The sequence below is a fragment of the Brachycentrus maculatus genome, unplaced genomic scaffold (assembly GCF_059751285.1).
Source record: "Brachycentrus maculatus isolate JH-2025_06_01 unplaced genomic scaffold, ASM5975128v1 h1tg000696l, whole genome shotgun sequence".
Lineage (NCBI taxonomy): Eukaryota > Metazoa > Arthropoda > Insecta > Trichoptera > Brachycentridae > Brachycentrus > Brachycentrus maculatus.
The window spans coordinates 548,761-574,350 of record NW_028281428.1 but is presented as its reverse complement, the minus strand read 5'-3'; the positions used below and the strand labels follow the sequence as shown (position 1 = coordinate 574,350).

At 31.6% G+C, this 25,590-nt stretch overlaps 1 protein-coding gene across 1 annotated transcript in view; it reads left to right on the top strand.

Annotated features, from left to right (window-relative positions):
- Positions 1 to 25,590, top strand: part of LOC148300537 (phospholipid-transporting ATPase VD-like) — a 114,177-nt gene that overhangs the window by 66,197 nt on the left and 22,390 nt on the right. The gene's annotated exons all lie outside the window — the stretch shown is intronic.

Here is a 25,590-nt window from a genome sequence, read left to right as displayed (position 1 = left end):
CATATAAACGCAGTGTTATCTTGATCGTGATGATTAACAAAAACCACCGTGAAATGTATATAAGATTCTTCGCGAATCATTTTATATACCAAGGGACGCCTGAAAATATCATTTTAATTTTTCATTAAACTGATTGATTGAAGCATAAATATAACTATTAGAAATTCGAGTAGTGTTTTTTTTCAATCACGGGTAGAATAGTGAATGTTACATATCGCTCACTCCTTTCAAGAACGTCATAAATAAAAAAACTTGATTTTTCAGTAAAACGTTTTTAATGTTTAAGAATATAACACAATGTATTAAAAATAAATATAAAGCCACTTATTTAAATTTTTACAGTGCAACAGATCATTTTAGGTAAAACCTGAATGTTTTTTCTCCATTTGAAAAATATTTAGTAAGTATATTTAAAAAAAATATTAAACAATACCTTTTCTTCAAAATGCAAAAACAACATTTTCTGCCCTGTAGCGGGGAAATATTAAGTTAAAAATATGCCTCTTTTGCTGGGATATAGTACATTTTCTGGGCATTCCGAAAACATGCACAACTGAAATTTAACAATTTTTTATTTATGACGTTCTTGAAAGGAGTGAACGATATGTGTATTAAGTAATCACACAAACTAGCCAATGACAGATTGTAAGCCCTGTTAATGCCCAGATTTCCATATTCTTCTTTGTTGAGATTCAATAAAAAAATCTTTAAATAAATAACTCTTTTAATTAACTAATATAACACCACTTCGCTTCCCCGCAGGGGTAGGCAGAGAGAATAGAACGCTCACCACTCTGTCTTTGCAAACAATCTTCGTCTCTACCACATTCATTCATCTCTTTATCCATACCCGCAGATTATTCTTTCGAGTAAGCCAAATCCAGAAGAGTGAACAAAAATTTAGACGCATTCAAAATATTATGATTTTTTTTCTTTACTAGAATAAGTGATGCATTACCTTGGTTAAGGTGCCAGTCTAGATAGACATGATCCCAGAAAGTGACGGGGTAAATAGTACAAAAAGCCCGTATTATCAGTTAGAGCCAGTTTACATTGTCCCAACCCACCTGATTAAAGCCGAAATGACATTGATTTAATGTCCGATTGAGTGTCTGGCGTTAACCTATCCAAGTAAAATAAATATTGACCTTTACGTGCGTGTGGCGTCCTTACATACGATTGTAATAACAATATACCTCATCAAAATAAATGAATGATTGCTAGTACAAGAGTATTGTTTCATAAAAAATGCACGTTTCTTAAAATTACTACGGACAATATTTTTTTTTTTTCAACATTGCGATAAAACGTTATATGATAGATGTTAAAATGGTAAAATAAGGGACAAATGCAAAATTGATATTAACAATATGGACAATATTAATAAAGGTGTGCTTTATTGTTTGGACATATCGGACAAATGAGTAAGTAAAGAACAGTAAAATAAATATATGAGCCGAATGTAGTTGGAAGGAAAGATCAACTTATAAAAACTATACGTATTTTGAATTCTTGAAAGTAGACAGGTCAGAATTCGAACGGTATAGGGAAATGCTTGAATGTGGAAGTGGCGAAAAATATGGAAGACAAAGTGGTGTGTCGTTCTATCCTCTCCGCCTTCCCCTGCGGAAGAGACATGATGCTTACTTAGTAAATAAATAAATAAACTATAAGTGTACATTAATGTAAATTAAATACTATAATAATGACTTGTTACTACTTACCGGGAAAAATCTTGATCCCCTCTTACCATACAAAAAATGTGTATGTCATAAAAATCCATCATTAGATTATTCATACTTAGGTTGTTAGTAACATTGCTAAGTGACTATAAAAGTTATTGTATAATAAATATAAGCTTCGCCATTGAATGTCTTTATTATAAATTAGTATTTTTACGATTATAACCATAAATGTCGATGAAGTGATAAGGAAGTCAATAGATATATCGACACTCCCACGTAAACTATCGTAATCCGCAAAATGCAATTTTACAGAAGAAGGATATCCCCATATTGGGTTCGGTACATTTATATGGAGTTGACTAAGTTTATGTTTAACAGAAAATTTAATTAATTGCAAAAGTGTTTTTCTTCATATTTATTAGCTGCTTTAAGAAGTCTACCTACCTGTTATGTATAATGATTTATAGCATATTCTGTTGTATTTAAAAATTAATAGTTAATGTGTGTCAAATAATAAGGGAATGAGGTTAATCCTTAGAAACAACACAATAGATACAAAACAATGCATTATTTTTTTATATCCATAAAGATTTGTCGCAAAGTTAATTTATTTGTCTTATTCTTGTCACATCACACCACTTAACCTGAGCTTTATGCCCTATTGCCTCAACAGTTTTTGTCAACTGCATACCTTCTTTCACACATTCTGTTTCCAATTAAAATCGTCTTTTTCTCTTTCTTATAAGATACCACTTAACCTGAGCTTTATGCCCCATTGCCTCAACAGTTTTTGTCAACTGCATACCTTCTTTCACACATTCTGTTTCCAATTAAAATCGTCTTTTTCTCTTTCTTCCCAAGTATACAAAACTGTCTGAATTTTCATTGTAAAAAACATAAATTGAATTATGCACTGACCCAAATTTTCACGAGTCATGCAGTATTTAGAGAATGCTTCTTCCGTTTTAAAATTAGACAAAACTCTATTTGTGAATGTGATGAGACGTCATCGGAAGATGACCCTCGTTTATTGTAAATATGTCCAATTTTTTATGAAAAAAATAATTCCAAAAGTTATATCTAAAAGTATAATGAAAGACATAAAACTCACAAATGACAATTTGAGGTTTGCGCCGGTATGTATATAGTTTGTTGCGTAGGAGGGTCGACCTATCGACCATTCGTGAACGATGGTGGATGGTGAACGATTTGTCGCCTTGACACTTGCAACATTATGAAATGGCGCGCCTAATGCGATAAGCGATTTAGTTTTCATGACATTTTACAAAACAAAGGAACGTATGAAATTCCTTATGTAGGTATAAAATTATAAGTGTGTAAACGTTTTAGTGTGGAATATCATTCATACGATACTATCGTATTATACAGGTAGCCATATGTATATTATAATATTGCTTTTGTTGATGCCTTAGTTCCTATTATTTTTCAATGAAAATGAATATAATGCTGTCGCTCAAAATCTTTTCGATTGTATACGTTATTGCTTGATTTTTCAATAAGATTGAAATAAAATAAAATAATATAATGTTAATGAGTTTGTAAATAAAAAAAATCCATAAAAATTACTTTGAATACTCGATATGAATATCGGTATTTCCGAATGTAATATGGAATATATTTTAAGGATGCTTTGTATTAAATACTATTTACTCAAAAGTCCATAGTGTTTTAATCAAATTCATTATATGTTTGATGTTTTTTGTCACCGTTTTTTTGTAAATTTGTAAAATAATATTAATTTTCTTCAATTTGTATTTTTTTTTAAATATTAGTTAATCCATAAAAGACGTTGTGGATTATTTTTAATTTAAAAAAAACTGTAAAATACGCAACCCTGTTATTTCGTTCGTCGTCGATCTATTATCGTTTCTGTCTTAGGTACGGTGTGTTTTAACGTTTATAGCGAGTAAAATAATATATTTTTTCAATTTGTTATTTAATATTTAAAACGAATAGAATAAAAGTAAATTAAACATCAATAATTTACGCGAATAACAAAACTAATTCTCAAACTAAAGTATAAAAAAACAACAACAAAAATAAACAGTTCCTACATACTGTCGTTGGAAATTCCGTTGAGTTTAACGATTTTTTGCTGCGTTTACAGTGATTTTAAGCACATAGGATATACTGCTATTTTCTTTTACTTTAAACATTATAGTTTGAACAACATAAGGGCGAGGAACGACTTAAATATTTTTTATATGAACATACTCTTCGTTTCAAGGTAAAAAAAATCACTGAATTTTTGAATAGGGTTTTAATGGTCAAAACACAAGTACAGACACTGGATATCCGGAAATCGTTAAACCAATCAATTTATTGATAGTCGCATTAGTTATTATATCATAAGATACTTTAATATGACGTCATTGATATAAACCACGTCACATGTTAAAGAATTATTTAATAACTAAGCAAAATTGAACCAATAACTTCGTATAAGGACAGTCAGTATTCGCGTTGACAGTTTTGTAATATGAACGTACACATTCTCTTTTTGCGCGATAGATACCATCCATAAAACAGCGTGCGAAAGAGCCTTATTTTATATAATATGTACTAGTATTGCAAATATCGCGAGCAAACTGCAAAATAATACTAAGTCGAGCAATATTATTTTGAGATAAGTACATTTTAATAATGAATAAAATCTGCCACCGTTTTCAGTTTCACACACACACACACACACACGCACGCACGCACGCACGCACGCACGCACGCACGCACGCACGCACGCACGCACGCACGCACGCACGCACGCACGCACGCACGCACGCACGCACGCACGCACGCACGCACGCACGCACGCACGCACGCACACACACACACACACACATATATATATATATATATATATATATATATATATATATATATTTATATATATATTTATATATATATTTATATATATATTTATATATATTTTTTATATATATATATATATATATATATATATATATATATATATATATATATATATATATATATATATATATATATATATATATATATATATATATATATATATATATATATATATATATATATATACATGTGTGTGTGTGTGTGTCTGTGTGTAAAGTGTATTGTATATGTGTATATTTTTGGTAATATTCATGTTTTACTGGTATATATTGACACATTACATTATCTGATATATCGTATATAAAAATGCCGCATGAAAAACAGAATAAGGTGTACTTTCCTTTATTATTGTTTATATTGTACACGCTTTTCTTATCAACAGACACAACACGCATATAAATATGATTCCTTATCTATTTTGCCTTTAAATCAGAATATGTTTGAATCGCTTGCATGCTGTGAATTTTTTGTAATTTTTCTTTAGTTTTTAATTTTTCAAAATTAAATTTAGAGTTTACAAAATAAAAATAAATTACCTACCTACATACCTGACTATACATATGGTACATATATTGTGAATCTGTAATGTGATGACAAGTCCCCCTGTATCTTTGTTCCGATCACTACGGAAAAGCGTCTATATTTGTTAATTTTTTCATTTCGCGGTAGATACGATACTTACGATGTGTATCTACGTTATCAGTAGAAGGCGGTACGTTTGTTTTACCTGTTAAATTATGGCGAAAATCACAACATGCAATAATTTACGCGAGCCATATTGATATATGATACATTTTAAAATAACATATTTATTTAGTTCCTTCGGTGTCAATTTCTTGTATTCATTGTTTCCGGATTGATTGTGTTATTCAGAATTATTTTATTGCTTCACCAGAAAGTTATTATATTACCACTTACTTAGACTACAAAAAATGGTTATAGGTAATCATTTAAATCAATCGATTTAGCATTGAGTGATTGATGATGAAGAAATGAACTAATCACCGAATCCTGAAGAAGTCGTTACATTATTCGGCTTTTTTATTCGATCAGTCAACGTTGATCGGTATTTAAATTTCATCTCGTAGTATGTATTTCTAGCTCCTGGTATATTTGATGTTTTGACATCAAAAACTCAATTGTGAAGAAATATTACAGGCGTTGAACCGAGAGAGAGTAATGAATATCCATTAAGCACATCTATTTTGCTTGATTGGTTTTGTATACTTCTGTATTTATTATTGAAGGTATACGATTGTATTTGAATGATTTCTAACACTTTTTGTAACACTTAATAATTCGTATTTATTTAAGTTATTTTCTTCTTTCATTTCGTATTTGTTGGAAGCTGACTTTTTAGTTTTTAAAAACACTTCATAATAGAGTGTGACAAGAAAAACTATAAAGAAATTTAATTTTCTCAAATTTTGTCATAAGTCTTTTGTCTATTATATGACGACAACCAATCCATCTTTGATATATATTACCTACATGTTTTTATTTACTTAATAACTCATAATACTTACTTTTTGTAGAAAAATCCTTATTTTGTGTGTGCTTACTGTAAGTAATCTATAATTCTCGTTTGAATGTTTACAAATTCAAATATCCAGCGTCTGTTCAGTGTATTTCACCTCTTCTAAGGTTGCATACTTTCTGGGCTACGATTACAAGCGTATTAACTATGTAGTTTAGATAAATTAAAACTTTTATCCAGTAATAAATACATACCCATGAAAAAAAATCGGTTTCATCAACTTAATGTTAATCTGTTAAAAAATCCAAAGTCTTTACGAATAAATACCCTGAAGTAAAGTTAAAGATTCTTGAATGTTTTTCGCAGATACTTTGTGGCATAATTATAAACTTTATAAAATTAAACAACTTTGTTTTAACCACTTTTTTATTATTATTAGTACACTTTAACCAACCGGTTTCGACAAGAACCTTGTCATCATCACGGTTTATTAAACTCTAAAACATTAAAATACAAAAAAATTAAAATACTCATAGTTAATCAAAGTTCAAGTTGTCTACACTACGTAGTTAACGCGTTTGTAATATCACTCTTGGTCTATAATTGTGGGCACTTCTGGTACGTAATCAACGTTGATTGAAATCACTAAAGCAATGCACAATCTATTTTCAGTTTATTTACTAAACATATTTTCAAGGTTAATCAAATCTATCGAGAGCTATGGAGCCCGATATAATATTATATATGTATTGTATTATTATGCTTGAATTTTTAATGAGGTATGAAATAACACATTAATTGAATACCTGATCAGAAGGAGGAAAAAACAAATGGAATAATTTTTGCTAAAACATTTTAGAAAATCTTTGTCTATTAAGACGTTGAAAATCACAATTTATTTTAACTCTCTCCTAATAATTCATCGTTCATTTTGTGTAATACCATTTAATGTAATACTATTTTTGACTAACCAGCTCGATCCCATCACTAAGGCGATAAAACAAAACTAACTCCTATAATTGGAGATTGGATTTGTACACACGCAAAATGTTGTAAATAAATTAACTGGTCAAAATATTAATCTAAAATAATAAAAATGAAAATGATATTTTCTGGCGTTTCTTATGTATGTTATATAATCCAGGATTCGGACCTCACATAATACTTTAAGAGTTTCTGCTCAATAAAAAGCTTATTTTCATCTCACCAATAGATGTCTCTAGTAAATTTCTAATGATTCAAGAACAATGTTTCTAAATTGGTTCATATATATATATAGAACTTCCGAGAATTTGAGTAGTGTGGTTGTCAATAATGGGTAGAATTGGTGAATGTTACACGTGAGTAAAGTGATCATTTAAACCAGCCTATGACGGTCGTCAGCCCCGTAAATGCCCGGAATTCCATATTCTTCTTCACCTTTGATAAGATGTCAAAAAATAATATGAAAATAAAACTACTTAAGTACTTTGTTTATTTTTTTTATTATTTACCATTATGAATATTGCATTTATTTTAATGAAATACCACATTGATTACATGCTGATTTAATTAATGTAATACTATTCCGAAATTTGGTCGAAATTCCTGTTAACAATGCAAATGGGTTTGAATACAAAACGTTTTTAAATACCGTATGTGTTCAACAGGTTTTAGATTAGGTTTTTATTATTCTTTCCACGAGCCGAGGATACAATTTAGCACCTAGCACGCCTATACTTGCTTTATTAACATCATTCTACTTGGTTATGTACAGTATAATGTGTATATCTAGTTCCTTAACCTCAATAATGGTCAAGTTAAACACATTCGTACATAAAATTATTGCGTGGATAGATATTTAATATTACTTTTAATGATTTAATCAATTGAATTTCGTTGTGGATTATCGGCATCGTACGGTATTCAGATTTTTGCATTATCTACTACTACTACTACAAATATTACGCCGTTTCATCGCAGGGGTAGGCAGAGAGGATGAACGCCACACTCTCGTCTCCTGACATACACTCCTAGCCTCATTCACAGCCATACATTTAGTTAAACATACCCTCCGATTATGCAGACTTCTGACACCACCAGATTGTAGGCTCTGATTGATGTCCTCGTTCTGTTCTCCCGTTGCTCACATATACTTTCTTAGTCATTTTCTTATTATCCATTCGCTCCACATGTCCATATCACCTTAACAAACTCCTATTAATCTTTTCAATTTTCCCTAGTTCAGCCTCACATTTCTTTCTAATGTCTTCGTTTTTAATTCTGTCATACAGTGATTTTGCACACATTCGTCTGAGGGAACGTATTTTAACGGCGTTCATTCTGCTTTCATCCTTCCTTGCCAGTTCCATGTTTCGCTTCCGTACATAAGTGTCGGTACCGCCTGTTTGTCTTCCATGGGCATATTTAAGCAATCTCTAGGTTAAAATAACCGTTTATTCTATTCCCTGCATTTATTCTTGCTATTCTCTCAATTCATGCTAAATTTTCGAATAAATAGCTTTTGACAAAAATGTCCCGCATATTTATTTAACTCGGTTTATAAATAATAATTGAAATATCTATTCACGACATTTTGAGTGTGTCCAAATACTTGTTCACAAAATCTGGATTATCTCCAATTACAGGAGTTATTTTCATATCCTTTTTTGACATCTCATCAAAGATGAAGAAGAATATGGAAGTCTGGGCATTTACGGGGCTGACGACCCGAAAATGATATTTTCTGGCATTTCTCATGTGTGGGATTGTAATCCAGGATTCGGACCTCACATACTAATAAAAGAGTTTCTGCTCAATAAAAAGCTTCTTTTCATCTCACTAATAGATGTCTCTAGTGAAGTTCTAGTGATTCAAAAACAATGTTTCAAAGAACTTCCAAGAATTTGAGTAGTGTAGTTGTCAATAATGGGTAGAATTGGTGAATGTTACGCGTGTGTAAAGTGATCACTTAAACCAGCCTATGACGGTAGTCAGCCCCGTAAATGCCCAGACTTCCATATTCTTCATCTTTGATGAGATGTCAAAAAATAATACGAAATATTTATCGTTTAAATTCATAAAAATTAAATTAATTACTCCTCAAGCTTTTATATTTCAGCTATGTAATTTATTACAAACCAATCTCTGTTAATCGGTAAAAATGTAACATTCTGCATGATTATTTTTTTTTTAATTTACGTCAGTTATTGAAACAATCTGGTTACTGTTTGCTTATAGGGAGGACGTATTCGTCAATTCGTGTGTGGGTTTTGACTCGTGGTCTGACAATACGTTGACATTTCTAGCAATGACTACAGTGTTCGTCGCTACTGCTTACCTTTATAGTAATATTAATCCGCGTGATTAGTTCTCTAGCCCACGTGCCGTACTGTTCGTCCATTGAGGGTGAAAACATATGATCCAATGTCAATAAATGTAGTATTCAAAATGAGCGTACATTTTTACGGCCGTTGTTTTTTAAGGTGATATATTTTTGTATGACGTTTCATCCTCTATGGTAGACGCCACTTTCAGTCCGAATTTATTGTACATTAAGGCCCAGTAATCAATAGCCCGTTTCGTCTTCTTAGGACATTATCAAACACATGAGTGTTTGATAATGTCCTAAGAAGACGAAACGCGTCACGTATTAAAATATACATAAATAAATGTAGAATTCAATCCAACAAAAACCGTGTTTTATTTTGGATATATTACCCAACAATCAATATGGAATTCTACCAACTGTCTGCAGTTACAATAAATTTTTGGTGTATTCAAATTCTTGCTCACAAATCTATAACCAGCCTATGACAAGTCGTAACCTCTGATAACCCAGACTATATTATTCTTAATCTATGTGAGATGTCAAAAAGTACTTATTTTTTTTTACTTATTTTTACCAAAAACGTTAATCGTTGTCTTTGTTATGTTTTAGAAAAAAGTCACGATTATTTAGTCAAACGGTCGCGTGAGTTCGTCTGGCTGTCAACGCCTCAAATACAATACAATCAATAATATAATTTTCAATAGTGATAACTGTTGCCACGATCATATTAGTAATGACTTTTGCAATTGCCATTTTCAAGTCACTCGAATCGTTAGAGTTAATATCTTTGTATGGTGGCAATAAATTTATATTGGCTTAATTTATGTATCTACGACTTCAATCTAGCAGGGAAAATGTGCTCTAGTCGAATCAAGTCCATTTAGCGCCACAATAAAATCGGGCATATTAGCTAAAAGCATGGCTAGCTGTTGCAAAATGAAAGTAGGGAATTTCTGAAAACGACTGTTCCTTTCAGTACCTCAAATATCCTACCATCCTACAATAAATTTTAATAATTTTATGAAACAGATATGGATTAGTTGCCATTCAAAAAACGCCAAGATTTGGAATAAATAAATGTTTTCAAAAATTAAACCACGTTTTGTTTACAGATGTGCCTAGTTAGGTAATTGTTATTTTTTTGGTCACAGGGGCGGAATTAGTTTTTATTTTTTATTTTACCTTTTCTCGATGTTTATTTCTTAATACCCTAACGTTTTCAGGTATTCTTTTACTTTTTTTTGGTGTAGGCCTTATGGGCTGTTTTTAAGAATGGTTAAGCCTCCTGAAATGTCGATTCCCAGCTGTAAATCCATATCTTTGGTGGGCTGCCCGGGAATCGTCTACCTTGGGGTTGACCGTGAAATGCAATGTGGGGGAATCGGGATGGTTCGATTTTCCTCACGTGTGCATTATCTCCTTCGTTGTCTTCCCCACAACGACATCTTCGATCTCGCATATTACTCCTATCCGGGTGTTATTCGTACTTATCCTATCTCGTAGACTCTTGCCAGATATGCTCATTAGATCTTCATTTCTGACACTCGTAGCGGTTTTCATGTCATATTGTTAGTATATTAACACATTGTAGTCGGGCGCTTCGAACAATAGACTCTAGCCTATAGCGGGTGTTTTTCGCGATTAGCGCAAAAATATATCGCTTTCTTAAAATTGACACAATTTCTAAACCAAATAATATTTTCGATTGAAATTTTCAAAGAAATCATATATGACATTTGATCATCAAAAATAAATTATAATCATAATTTTTAATTAAGTATTCCGTATTTCACAATTTTAGAAGCATTTTAAACTATAAAAAATAGTCTTCCCCTCCGAGGTATCATTCCCTATACAGTGCTAATATATCAAATAATAACATACCAAACAGTAAACAAAACAGTGCGAGCGGTATGAAAAATAGTCCAATACGTGAAATGGCTCAAACTAAACTTGAGATTGAGATCGCATAAAAACTCTAGATTTCTGGGGATGCCTTTACAACCGACACACTAGCCAATCTGGACAAGACATCTCAAATAACGTCAACAGACTATCGCCTAGCACCCAGGTAGCAGATTACCCTTCAACGCATTTTATTTCACGCTGATAACAAACCCGTATATTGCCGTTTCCCGCCGATAACCGACAGTCGACAAAAACGGCATTTGCCGTGTCCCTCAGTTGACCGACAGTCCGCGAAAAACGGCTAATGCCGTGTCCCGCCGACAACGCGTTAAGAGCTAAAAATACGCAATACGCAATCAAATTTGTGCTCTGAATAGAATGATCGAATGCTAATATCGAAAATGGCCTCTTCACAAGAATTCCTTAATTCGGTGTTAGGATTCTTGTCGAAGGATACAAAAGCACATAGATACTATTATATCGACTTGCAAATGCTTGAAAAAAAACGCAGAGGCGTGTGCAATGCATGCAATGTTAAATGTTCTACCAATCCTTGACATTAATACGAAAAAATAATAGTGTGTGGATATAATTTTATATCACAAATAATATTAATACATATATAGAGGAGGGTCTCCCGTACCACATACAGTCTGTCAGACGTCGCTTATATAAAAAAGTCTGGATTATCTCGTTTTCCCCCCAAGTCGACTATTATCGTCAAGTATGTGTACCTGTCGTAAGCAGCTTTTAACTGTTCTGATCTCTTATATAATTATTCCCTTTATATAATTGAATTAAAGTGTTTGTTTAATATTCTACTGGTTTTTTAAAAATATATTTTTAAATTGATTTTTGATTAATATTTTGAGAGTGTAATGTCATATAAGCCCGCATTGATATATTTTACATAACTTCCTTGACTAATTTAATCGTCTTTATTTGTCAGTTTGGAGAAAAATAATATTTAAAAAAATAATTGTTATTTTTATTTTTGGAATTGAGAATACTTTTGGAATTAAAAATATTTCATTAAATTGGAATTTTTGTTTTTAAAAATATTTTTGGAATTAAAAAGTAAAAAATACTAGATGAATATCGAGGTTAGTGTAGTAACTGAAATATTTACATAGAAAAATAAAACGCTTGTAATACCCATTTTGAGTTTATTAATGCAAACGCGACTAGTTTCAAGAACTACAGATGTTCATCAACATTTGAAAATACAAACAGCACCAGTTTGTATTTTCACGCGTTTAGAGGACATCTAAAGTTCTTGAACTAGTGTTTACATAAAAAAAACAAAAGTTTATTTACAACATTTTGAGTGTGTCCAAATACTTGTTCACAAATCTGGATTATCTCCAATTACAGGAGTTATTTTTCACATTATTTTTTGAGATCTCATCAAAGATGAGGAAGAATATGGAAGTCTGGGCATTCACGGGGCTGACGACCGTCATAGGCTGGTTTGACTGATCACTTTACACACGTGTAACATTCACCACGGCGATTGTTACACGTGTGTATCACCACTCATCTTTGATGAGATGTCAAAAAATAATATCAACAGTTAATTTTTATAAAATTATCAACCTTTTCCATAAAGTTAATGCCAAATCAATTAATAAATATTTTTTTAGAATAGAGTTTTCTGGATTTTACGAACTCTATTTTCTTTTATTATGAATTGAAGTGCAGTTTTATTAATAGTTTTGTTAATAGTTGATTGATCGTGTCACCTCTTGTGAGTCCACTTGTTCAATGTTAAATCAATTGAGTTTTTATGTTACTTTTTCGATATTTTATTGTCTTGTCTAAATTTCTGACGACCACTCGTAATTGGCTTCTACTGGGTCTTTATTGGTCCTTTAAAATATTGCTTATAAAATTACATCAAATCAATTTGTTGTTTCGCTGTTTTATTTTTCATTAATAAATTTTTCAATTTATTTTTTGCGAGTTTGTGTATGCAAAGCTCCCGTAGTGTAATGGTTAGCGCGTTTAGCTACCGTCCTGGAGGCCCCGGGTTCGATTCCCAGGGACGGGAGGTCAAGCGCAGAGTAATCTCTTTTCCTTTATGTAAGTAAAGATCAAGGTAACACTGCTTCAATACGATGCAGAGCCCTATGCACTATTAGGTGCGGATAAAGATAAGTAGTAGCAAAGCAATACGACTACCATTTTGTGAATGGGCGAAATGTGATTTTGCTTCCTTATGAAATTATTTGCAAAAAATAATTGTTTGGTTTAAAGTTTGAATAGCTGAACACAGAAACTCACTATTATCATACAATTTATCTTAAAAATAAAAACAGATTTTTACTTGCTTTGTAGTCGAATACAGTGGAAAGAAAATGCTTTAACTACGTAGTGTAGATAATATTAAGCTAACGCGCTATAGTGCCACTCTAGTTTCAGTTCAGGGGATTGATTACATACGGAAATCAACGTTTTAACTTCGTAGTGCGAATATATTCGACTTTATTTCAATTTGGTAAAAAATATATTTTTTAATTTTTGTTTTTTCGGTATAATTAACTTTCTGACAATATTGATTGACGGCACATTTCAAAATGCCTTAGTCCTTAGAACCAAAATCCAGAAATAATGTTAAAGTTATCTACACTAAGTAGTTAAGTCGTTGCCATTTCACTGTAATTCCAGCCCTGGTATGCGATGTGTCTTGTATTACCACATTCTTGTTTTCTCAAATTTACGACATTATACGTACGTAACGACTCCGTGTGTGTTACAAACGAGCAATTAATTTGATTTATTTATACAAATAAAAACTGATGTCTTCTTTTACGAATATCGCAATCAACACAGAGAAAGAAAAATGTTAATATCTTAGCATGTAATCGACCAATTTGTAGAGCTGGAATCAGGTATTTTTTCGAAATATTATTTTGTTTAACGTAAAAATCCTCATAATATTAATTTCCCTAGTAGATGGATCTACTCGTATCTTAGGTAGTACTTGTAATGTTTTTTTGTTTGTTTGTTTCTTTCTTGCTTAGTTAGTTAGTTTGATATTTCACCTTGTCTTCTCGTTATTTGCCATTCAGATAAAAAATTAATATATTGTTCACAATATAGCAAAATAAAACAAAATAAAAAACTGTATTTGAGAGGCAAAAAAATGAAAAATAATTAAATATTTATTATTTTAATTAATTTAACGAAGCAGTCACTTTGAGATAATATCTATTCATGTTTTTTTAATTAAAATTTTGCTTGGTAAATCACACTTATAAATATGTATATTGTTCTCCGTGTTTAGATGCATTTTACATCATTATTAAACGCCAGTCACGGGTTTTTTTTTCAATTCAATTTCAATTTCACTTTGTCAATACTACTTTTTATTTGATTCTATTTGTTTGATAATAATATTGAATGCATCGAAAGACGTGTGTCAGTAGATTTTAAGAAATGGTGGCATTTACAAATCAAATATTATCACAATGTGACTTCAATTGAACGAATCAATTAATGACGTATATGGTGTTTGGTGTTTGATGTTTTGAAACACGTATTACAATAGATTTCAATAAGTGTGCGGTGTTTATTAAATATAAATAAAATAAATTAATAAATAAAAAGCAAATGTTATTTTCTTTTCGGTATGATTAACTTTCTCACAAAACCGATCGACGACTCGTTTAAAAACATAGACATAAAAGATCAGAAATATGGTAAAATTTATCTACACTACCTAGTTAACGCTTTACTTTTTCACTGTAATTCCAGCCCCGACCAGACTAAATGCTCAGTTGTCTACCTTTAACGGTTGATTTTCTGGATTGTTTTTGGTGTAACTCGATTCGTAATTTAGACGATTCAAAATGCCGAAACGAAACTGCGAATCACCTCGTGCATTTCGGGCCATCCATTACTTGTTACAACGTGAAAGTAATTATTACATAAAACCGTATTAACAGTACTACCAACACCGGCTACCGTGACTTATAAATTATTCCTTACCTATAATTAAATTACAAGTACCAACTGGGATGAACTGTATGCGAAATATGAAAGAACGTAAACGTAAAAGTATAAAAAATCTCACGGTATAATTTTTTTTAACAAATTATTTATGGATCTATTCTGAAAAAGCTATAAACGGTGTGAGGAAGACCTTTCAGACGAATTTGCGGCAAAACGATGGATGATAGACGTTTTAATGGTGAAATAAGGAAAGAATGCAAGGCTGAAATAAGCATTATCGATAAAATTAATAAAAAGTGTGTCGAGATGATTTGGACGTGTGGATCGAACGAGTGAGTAAAAAAGTTAAAAGAAATTTATTACGTGAATATAGTTGAAAATAGAAGTATTTGAAGACCAAGGAAATTTTTATATGATCAAGAATTTAAAATGCTTAAATTTGATCAGATCAAGAGTTACAGGTGACACCTGTGTTTAGCACTTTTTTTAAACATATTTTTTACCGTGATGGCATCGCCATCTGTTGAACGTAACAACAAAACATGCGAAACTAAAGACTGCTCATGGCGAACATTTTCAATGTTTTAGATTTCATTTCAAGCATTGTGAAATTACGGTATATGTATTAGAAATGTGTGCTTTCTTTTTCTTTTCTTTTCCATTTAACTCGAGCGAGCCATAGCAACACGTGGCCGGGTACACCTAGTAAATAATAAATAAATGAAATGTTATACAAAATATTTTGTATTCGTGATTAAAATTTTTCCCCATTTAGAATGATCAAGTGCAGTGTAGTTTTACCGTTTCGTCCATTAGTCGGAGGATTGGTCCAGAATTTGGAATGATATAACAGTATACAGGAATAGTTTCCACTCCACGATAGATAAAAAATGCAATATTGGACGCATCAATTTTAATATCCATCCACAACCAACCAAAATACTGACTTAATGACCGAGTCGTTAGCTTTGCAGTTAGGAACTAGGTACGCATGTCTGCTTGCAGACGTCTGATAGAAGTTCATTTACTATAGGTCGGATCTTTTTAATCTTTTTATCATTTGCTTGGTTATAAAGATATCAAATAGACCTTTAAAAATTTCTCTAGGTGTATTTGATAATGCGATCTAGCATTATGTGGTTGATCGTATATCATATAAAGACAATGTTATCATAGTTCTAGTGTTTAAGGACCAATCGTTGGGATTTTTTTCTTCTTTGCTTAGCAACAGTTAGGTGTCCTCTATTCTTCAAATCCTTATCCGCACCCAATGGTGCATAGGGCACTGCATCATATAAACGCAGTGTTATCTTGATCGTTAAAACATGAAGGAAAGGTGATCAGCCCTCCCCGCTTCAGGTACCAGTCTAGGGTAATATTGAATAAATATTAGAGTGAAAAAATCACTTGTTTATTTGATCCCCCCCTGAGAATCGAACCCGGGACCTCCAGAACGGTAGCCGAGCGAGCTGACCATTACACTAACGAGGCAGACATAGTCCTCTATAGTTAGATTTAAGTTTTGTACTAAAAATTTTAGTGGAACCTAACTGGTGCCAGTCTGATGATGTTGTTAACAATAGATCCCAGTCACTAGTCCACCGGGGTAAATTACCCCAAATCGGGTAAAAATGAATATTTTGGGGTAATAAGGGTAATATTTTCCCTAGAGTGCTATTTCATAAACGTGCTAGTATTTTTACTAATTTAAACAATTCAGAAATCGATTAACCGCTGGAGACTATTCAAGTTGCTCCAACATCAAAAAGTCCCAATTTTTAAGTAATTGTATCAAACACGAAGCATCATCATTACTCCAAAAACTGAAAAGGAAACCGGAAAACCAGAATTTTCGTTTGATCCATTTGAGAATTTCGTTTTGTTTGTCTATTACATACTTACTATTTTCATGTAACTTTTTTTTGTTCTTTTTCGTGTAAATTAATTCAATAAATAAGTTTTACTTTAAATATCATACATTTATTGTCTTTTCAAATGGGGGGGGAGGGGTTAATATCGACTTACGTAATAATATTTGGGGTAATAGTTAAAAAAGTTTCCCGACCGCTGCACTAGCCGAATGAAATGGAAATAAAGTGGAAAAATATATGCAATGATAAAACCCAGTCACTGGTCAAATAAAGTGGAAAGATCTATGTAACAATAAAACCCAGTCACTGGTCAAATAAAGTGGAAAGATCTATGTAACAATAAAACCCAGTCACTGGTCAAATAAAATGGAAGTAAAGTGTAATAAAAACTATGTAGTAGTTGTTTGATTGTATACATTCCGTTTTGCTAAATTAAAATGAGGAAAAAAATTGAAGAATATTTATTTTTTAATTGTGTAGTGTCGAGAACGAAGCTATGCACACAGTGCAGCATAAAACATTCAAGCGACACATCGTATTACGTGTTGGCAGATAGTGGAAGATAAAACGAAACACGATAAGCAATATCCACATGTTTATTTTATTTTCTGACCCTAACTAAAACAATAAAACCATCATATAAATTTCTACTAATATGGCACGAGACACGATTCCCTGTGGCATAATTACTAGGTAAGTAACATTTGTTGAACCTGAAAATTACTCGTAAAAACGATAAATTAATAGCATTACTATAATTCTTCACTGAAGTTTATTTTTCTGAATTTAGTGATTTTGGAGCTGTGTCGGTTTTACAGTAGGCGAATTTTAGCAATGAGCTTGAATACTTAAAGCACAGACTAGTTGTAATTTTGTCCGTATTCAGAAATCACGTTTATATTTGACCTTGTTACGAAAATTCAATATAAAAATCGTTAAGACCCATCTTACCACCTGTATTGTACCCTCATCCATTTACAAGTATTATCTAGTAAATTACTGTTGCTCTGTATCCTATGTGCTTTAAATCAATGTAAATGCAGTTCAGTATCGTTAAGCTTAGCGTAATTTCCAACGACAATAAACAGAAATTTGAAATTACTAATAATTTCATACATTTTCTCCATGCTTTCGAAAGTTCAAGAAACTCCAGTTTGACAGTTGGTTTTGTCATCAGCGCAAATAATTAATATAGCAGGTATCACCCAAAATTGGGTGCTTTGCCAATAAATTAAAAAGAAAAATTAATATTTATAAAAAATCGATTCTTGATCAGTATTTGACGAATTTTTGATTTGTTTTAAATGTCAAACACACACGATACCTATGCTAAAAATTGAATATACTATGATAGGTCATAACCGAAAAGAGTTGTTATGTTGTTGTGTTTATTATTATTATTGTTATATTTAAAACAATCCTTAAAAAGATTTTTGTAAAAGTCCTTATAACCTATAATCATTACTTAACGTATCCTTGAAATTGAATATTGTTAATATAATATGCATACATTCATAAAATAGTATTTTGTTATATGGCTTGCTGGAAACAAATTAGTCACGCCAAACAGCACTACACTGTCATATGTATTATTCAAGTTTGGTTTTTCAATGAACATGTCCGCCCGAATTTGCTATCGCGTAGGGGATGAATAAATGATCCACCACCTCCCTCCGCCGCATTCCAGTGCCACGTAACCTTTATCGTACTCCAAAATCACATGTCCATCACATGTTCAAATGTAATGCGTAGAAAAATACGACCGCTGATGAGGAGGCCCGATAATTCACTGAATTTCAGCTGGGTTTTTCTAATAAAATATGTTGTATGTAACGTTTATGACTTTTTTTTTTCTATAATGTGTAGTAAATAACACTTATTTTCTTCTTTGGCGTTGTTGTTCCATTATTGAGGGTTGTACTACCTTCTCAGCTCGAAACATTTTGTCTAGTTTTTTTTTCTCTTTTACTTTTTTGCACCCTGCTTATAAATGCAAGGTCATGCTACGGGTAAGGGATTCTTACACTTTTACTATAGTGCTTTCCAGTATGCATTATGTGGGAGAGAAAAAAAGAGGGCAAAGCAGCGTTCACCGCTTCACTCCACTACATTTAGCTTCGTAAATATTGGTCATAGTTGTTCTACAATTCCCGGCTCCGACGTTTATTCTCCTTCATTATAGTTTTCCATCTTGTCTAGTTGTTTTCCACCTCTTCCGACATACCGCGATCAGCATCGCTCCAACCACTAATCAACTTGTGGCAGTCTTTAATCAGTCGATCTTTCTTTTCTTCTACTTATAACCTTCGACGCCTCCCATGACCATTAACTTTTCGTCTCTTTTAGACAATGTCCCCGAAAAACCGAAGGACGCGTATTAATTTCACCCATCTAACGAGAAGATAACAAATTATTGCATCTATTTTTTGACATCTCATCAAAGATGAAGAAGAATATGGAAGTCTGGGCATTTACGGGGCTGACGACCGTCATACGCTTGTTTAAATGATCACTTTATACACGTGTGACATGCTTACACACGTGTAACATACCCGTACTTCCATATTCTTCTTCATCTTTGATGAGATGTCAAAAAATAATATGAATATAACTCCTGTAATTGGAGATAATGCAGATTTTGTGAACAAGTATTTGGACACACTCAAAATGTTGTATACACGACTCTTCGTTTGATAAATGTATTTTAAATTTCATCGAACTTTTCGTGGTAAATTTCATTCACTAATGGTTCATTTTATACTTAATTATGCACGAGGAAAAAATGCTATCTTGTATGAATCATAGGTCAAGGCTTGTCATTCACCGTATTCGGGTATTTAATGATGACTGCTCACATTAAGTTACGTTTTTGTGTCAACATTGACTTGGGCAGGGTTGGTGGTGATTTGTTCGTTTTTTAAACGATCCGACAAGGCAGCCATGTAGGGGTGGGGTGGCTTTCGTTCAGGTCAATTAGTTGTTTCACCTTGGCCCACTCCTCTTTTACGTGTTGACACAAAAAAAGTTAAATTTTACTGATAGCGCGAATGATAAATCTTTTATTTTATTTGTATGTTTAATATATGGGTATGTGTAATTATTATGCAGGATATGTGAAATTGTGAAATTTTGTAATAATTGTATTTTTTTCGATTGTACGTCATAATGGAATGGACCAAAACATACTATGTTTTAAATGTGACCTGACCACTTTTAAGTACGTATTTGAAATGCTTGATCATGCCAAGTTTTCCTTGCCCTTCCTCTGCTTCAATTCCAACTAAATTTTTCTCATAAATTAGTTTTTAGTCTACCCGACTACGCCACGGCGCTCGTTGATCATTTACCTTTCGAATGCTCGAAATGCGATCTCTCGCATTTCGACTGCATTCGGTCTAGTTTCATACTTCTTTTGCCAACACCATGTTTCACTTCCATACATTATGCCACACTCTCGTAAGAGATAATCCCTTTCACACGCGTGTCACGTAGTACCTACGTTGTTATATTTACACAAAGTTTTCATTTTGCTTTCTTACTATGGAAAGTTGAAAAATATTAATTTAATTTAAAGGTACTTTGTTAGTAATACTAGTATAAAACCTATAAAACTAATATAAAGGTACGTTGTTAGTAATACTAGTATAAAACCACTCACCGATGATCGGTGAGTGGTTATAAACTAATATTACTAACATTTTTGTAAAAAAATAAATAAGTCAAAATGACTAACCACAAAGTAAACGCTTTATATATTGCATTATTATTATTTTAATACACAACGCACAATAAAAACAACATTTAGGAGTTTTTAAATCATATTTTCTAAATCGTATTTTCATATGGTGTATGGAGTGCGTGGAAGTTTTTGGTAAGGGAAGGGTAATTAACTATGAGTATTTAGTGTTTTAGAATTTAGTACATAAACCCTGATGATGACAAGGTTCTTGTCGAAACCGGTTGGATAAAGTGTACCAATAAAAAGTGCTTAAAATAAAGTTGTTTTATTTTATAAAGCTTTAAATATTAATAATATTGAGAGTATTATAATTTAATATTTTAGAATTAAGAACATAAACCCTGATGATGACAAGGTTCTTGACGAAACCGGTAGGTTAAAGTGTACTTATAATAAAAGGGGTTAAAACAAATTTGTTTAATTTTATAAACCTTTAAATATTAATAATATTGAGAATATTATAATTTAAAGGTGTCTTATATTGATATGAAACATCTGTTGTTCCTCTTTATATGAAGTCTGTCAAATGCCAGGCTGGGATGCTTAGACTTTCATCTTCTTTCAAATAAAGAGGAACGATAGAGGTTTCATATCGAGTTAACCCTTTCCGGTCCATAAACAAAAAATAAAAATTCCACTAGGTCCACAATAGATTAACAACATTACAAAGTTAAACAATACATCCAAGTTTTTTTAAAAATAAAACTACACTTAAATTATTATATTTTACACTTAATACGAGTGAGAAAAAAAATGTTTGCTTGTATTTTAACACTAAACTGATGAAGAAAAAAATGTCGAATGACATTCGACATAGGACCGGAAAGGGTTAAGACACCTATAAATTGACATCTCATCTGTAGGGTGAATAATCCAGATTCTGATAAAATGAATAATATTAATATTGAAAGATAAAATGAATAATATTAGTATTGAAAGATAAAATGAATAATATTAACATTGAAAGATAAAATGAATAATATTAATATTGAAAGATAAAATGAATAATATTAGTATTGAAAGATAAAATGAATAATATTAACATTGAAAGATAAAATGAATAATATTAATATTGAAAGATAAAATGAATAATATTAATATTGAAAGATAAAATGAATAATATTAATTAGCTTGCCAATGTACGCATTCAAATAAGTAATTGGTTTCAGTTTTTCCATCGCGAAATTTTCCTCTTCCCGACTCCAAGAAGCGACGCGTATGTTTATCAATTCAATTATGAAGTTTTCAATTGAGTTTCTCGGTGTTCCAGTCGCCACTATGCGCGGTGATGACGCGGATACCGGGTACTGTTATTGAGTTATTGATGGAGTTTGGGTTTCGCCAATATTGCTAAACTAATATTGATTGAACGGAGGCCCGCCGGGCAGATCTATTAACGAAGTATTACGTGTTGTCTCTAACGTGGTAAGTGCCAATTTAATGGCAAATTTAAATAGATAGATGCCACTTTGTAACGTCCTCGTAAATTATAGGGGAGATCAAACAATTTGGAGAATGGGGTAGAAAATATTTAAAAAAACTTTGTTAATATTTATAAAGTAGTAATTTTCCGACCACCAGTTGGGCCGACTACCGACTAGTTGGTCAATTTTCAAGCTGACTGATCGGTCGACTAGCTGCACTCTTCAGTAGCTAAAAATGTTGTGAAAAGCGTAGTGATTTTTTTTACAATATTTTTAAATACAAAACATAAATAAATAATAATTGTTTTGTTTTCTGGCATGGTTTTTAGCGCTTCCACATTTTGAAATATGGTAATTTTTCAGAAGTAATCTTATGTACTCGTATAATAACACAAAACGTATATTTATAGTTTTTTCCCCTTCTATTTTATTCGACCAGTGAACGGGTTTCGTATTTATCGACAGAAAAATTATTGAAAATCGTGCTTTTCAACCCCTGCTCTGTTGTGTATATAACATTTTTTATATTAGAATTTTGTCTAGCCTCCCACCGGTCTGATAATGTTGTTAACGACGAAACCCGGTCACTGGTCAAATAAAATATATGTGGAAAAAAGTATATTGGTTATTTTATTATATAGTATGCAATACATTTGTCGCATACTATATAACACCGACAGAATTGCTCAGTCGATAGGGCTGCGATTTTTCGAATAACAAGGTTCAAGGTTCGATCGAATGCGTTAATTTATTTTCTGTTATATGTTTTCCGCAAAGTAATTGAAAATTGTATCGTTATGTTTGAGGATTTATTTCTGATTATTTGCTCTAACTAAACAAGTTATATTTGCCCAAACAGACCGCCCACTTTCGCGAAATAATATAATTATCACCCTTTGGCTAAAATGTGACGTCGACAAAATAAACAAACTAAAATACAAATGGCGACTATTGCAACTTTCAAATAATATTAGTTGTTTTCCCAACACGTTTGCTAATTTATTGGATTTAACACTTTACGGTTTCCATGAGAAGGTCATTGACACCTGTCCGATGATTAGTCCGGTATAAAAATGAAGGAATTATATTTTTTGAAAGAATGATCATATAAATTAAGTATTTCTCTAAATTTTATTTTCTTATTTATTTTACTATTTCTTATTTCATACCTTTTCTTTTTACTCTTTATTTTATTTTTCCATAAATTTTTCTGGTTCATGATAAAAATTAGCTCTAAACCATAGCGTATATTGAATTATATTGTATGTCCACACACAGGTTATGTATACGTGGGATTTTGTTTATAAATAATGTATGTTATATTAATATATTGTTAAATAAAAAGTAATGCGTGTACATCGAAATGATTGTAAAAATGAAATTAAAATGTAAAAATACATAAATAAACCACTTAAAATAGTAGTAATTTTTTATTATGACACCACAGATCTACTAATTTAAATGTAGGAAAAACCACGAAAGAAAATTAAAGATATTTTTTGCGTCGAATTTTTTTTTATATACTTTTTTCATCGCAGTTACAAATATACTTGTTTTAGTAACAGGCATTTCGCCTTGCGAAAACTGTTTCGAAGTAAAAACTGATATTGACGTATTTAAGGCAGAATAATCGATAGCCCGCAACGCAAAGTTATTTAAAGATTAAAAAAAAAATTGCAATAAGTATATGGATATTGAAATAAAAAATATTCTGAAAAAATATATATTGTATGCGGACACACGTCTGGCTCCTCGCGCAGCCGGTCGCGAATCGTATATTTGCGAGTACAATCTTAAGTACAAAATTTGTAAAACGGGTAATATAGCTAGATAATTTTTGAAATTTTATTATGAGAGTTTTTTTCTTTCTAAAAACATGTGTACAGTATTCCTAGATTCCGTGACGGTATGTTATTGGCCTATACATTTTTTTATCACATGCGATTGTCATATTATGCTTTCAACTACTAATCAATATTTCTCCAAAAAATCAGTTTATATTTTATTCACGTACGCACCGAGTTCTACCCAGAACGGAAAAAATATTTACAATTTTTCATCAATCTAATAATTTCGATAATGGCTTCCGAACGGACGGTAAACAATAATTATTGGAATCACGAATGTTATCCGTGAAAAACATTTTCCGGTAATATGACTCTTATTTGCGTGAATTGGTTTTAAATTGTGGTTTCCACTCACGAATAGAAAAAGTCAAATTAGGTTATTTTTTTAGTATGCATAAACTTCCGGTTTCAATTTCCGGCGTTTTAACGTAAAACGTGTGTATGTTTTACGACAAAAGTTATTATATTTTCCTGTCACCTGGCCGATATATTTTCTTGACCTATGACCTTGTTTTTATCTAATATAGTCTGGATTATCATTATATTAACATATCGCTCACTCTTTTCATGAACGTCATTAATCAAAAATCGTCAATTTTCAGTTGAGCATGTCTTCGGAATGCCCAGAAAATGTGCTATATCCCAGCAAAGTGGCATATTTTTAAGTTAATATTTACTCGCTACAAGGTAGAAAGCGTTGTTTTTGCATTTTGAAGAAAAGGTATTGTTTAATTTTTTTTTAATATACTAAATATTTTGCAAATGGAGAAAAAACCTTCAGGTTTTACCTAAAAAGATCTGTTGCACAGTAAAAAGTTGAATAAGTGGCTTGATATTTATTTTTAATCCATAGTATAATATTTTTAAACTTTAAAAACGATCTCCTGAAAAATCGAGTTTTTTTATTTTATTTATGACGTTCTTGAAAGGAGTGAGCGATATAAAGTATCTTAACCTTTATATATTTGACTTCGTAAAGAACCCGTAATGTCAAATCTAGAAAAATATGGAGAATCTAGGCTTCGGTCGGTAGTGAAACCATCCGTCAGTGAAGGAACCATCTGTCGTTTTAAACGATGTTTATTTGAGCGAAAATAATATTTTGATTAAACGAAACACCATTAACGTGAGTAATAAACCCAGATTTAAATCAAATAAAAACATCATTTAAGACGTTTCGTGGATGTTTTTATTCGCTAAAATAACACTATTTTTAATCTTTATTTAGATCAGTTGAGATGCTATACTCACACAAAGCACCGAGATTAATATTGATTCGCCTTTCTCTCTAGGTTTTAATTGCACCCAATGGTGGATAGGACACTATATCGTATTGAAACAGTATTATTTCGATTATTGATTTTATACCACCTGAGGCGATATTTTGTTAAAATTGCGCTATATAAATTACTTTAATACTATTATGAAGGCAAGGTGATCAGTCCTGCGCCTCAATACTATTGCACTGTTTGTTTCATGTCAGGTC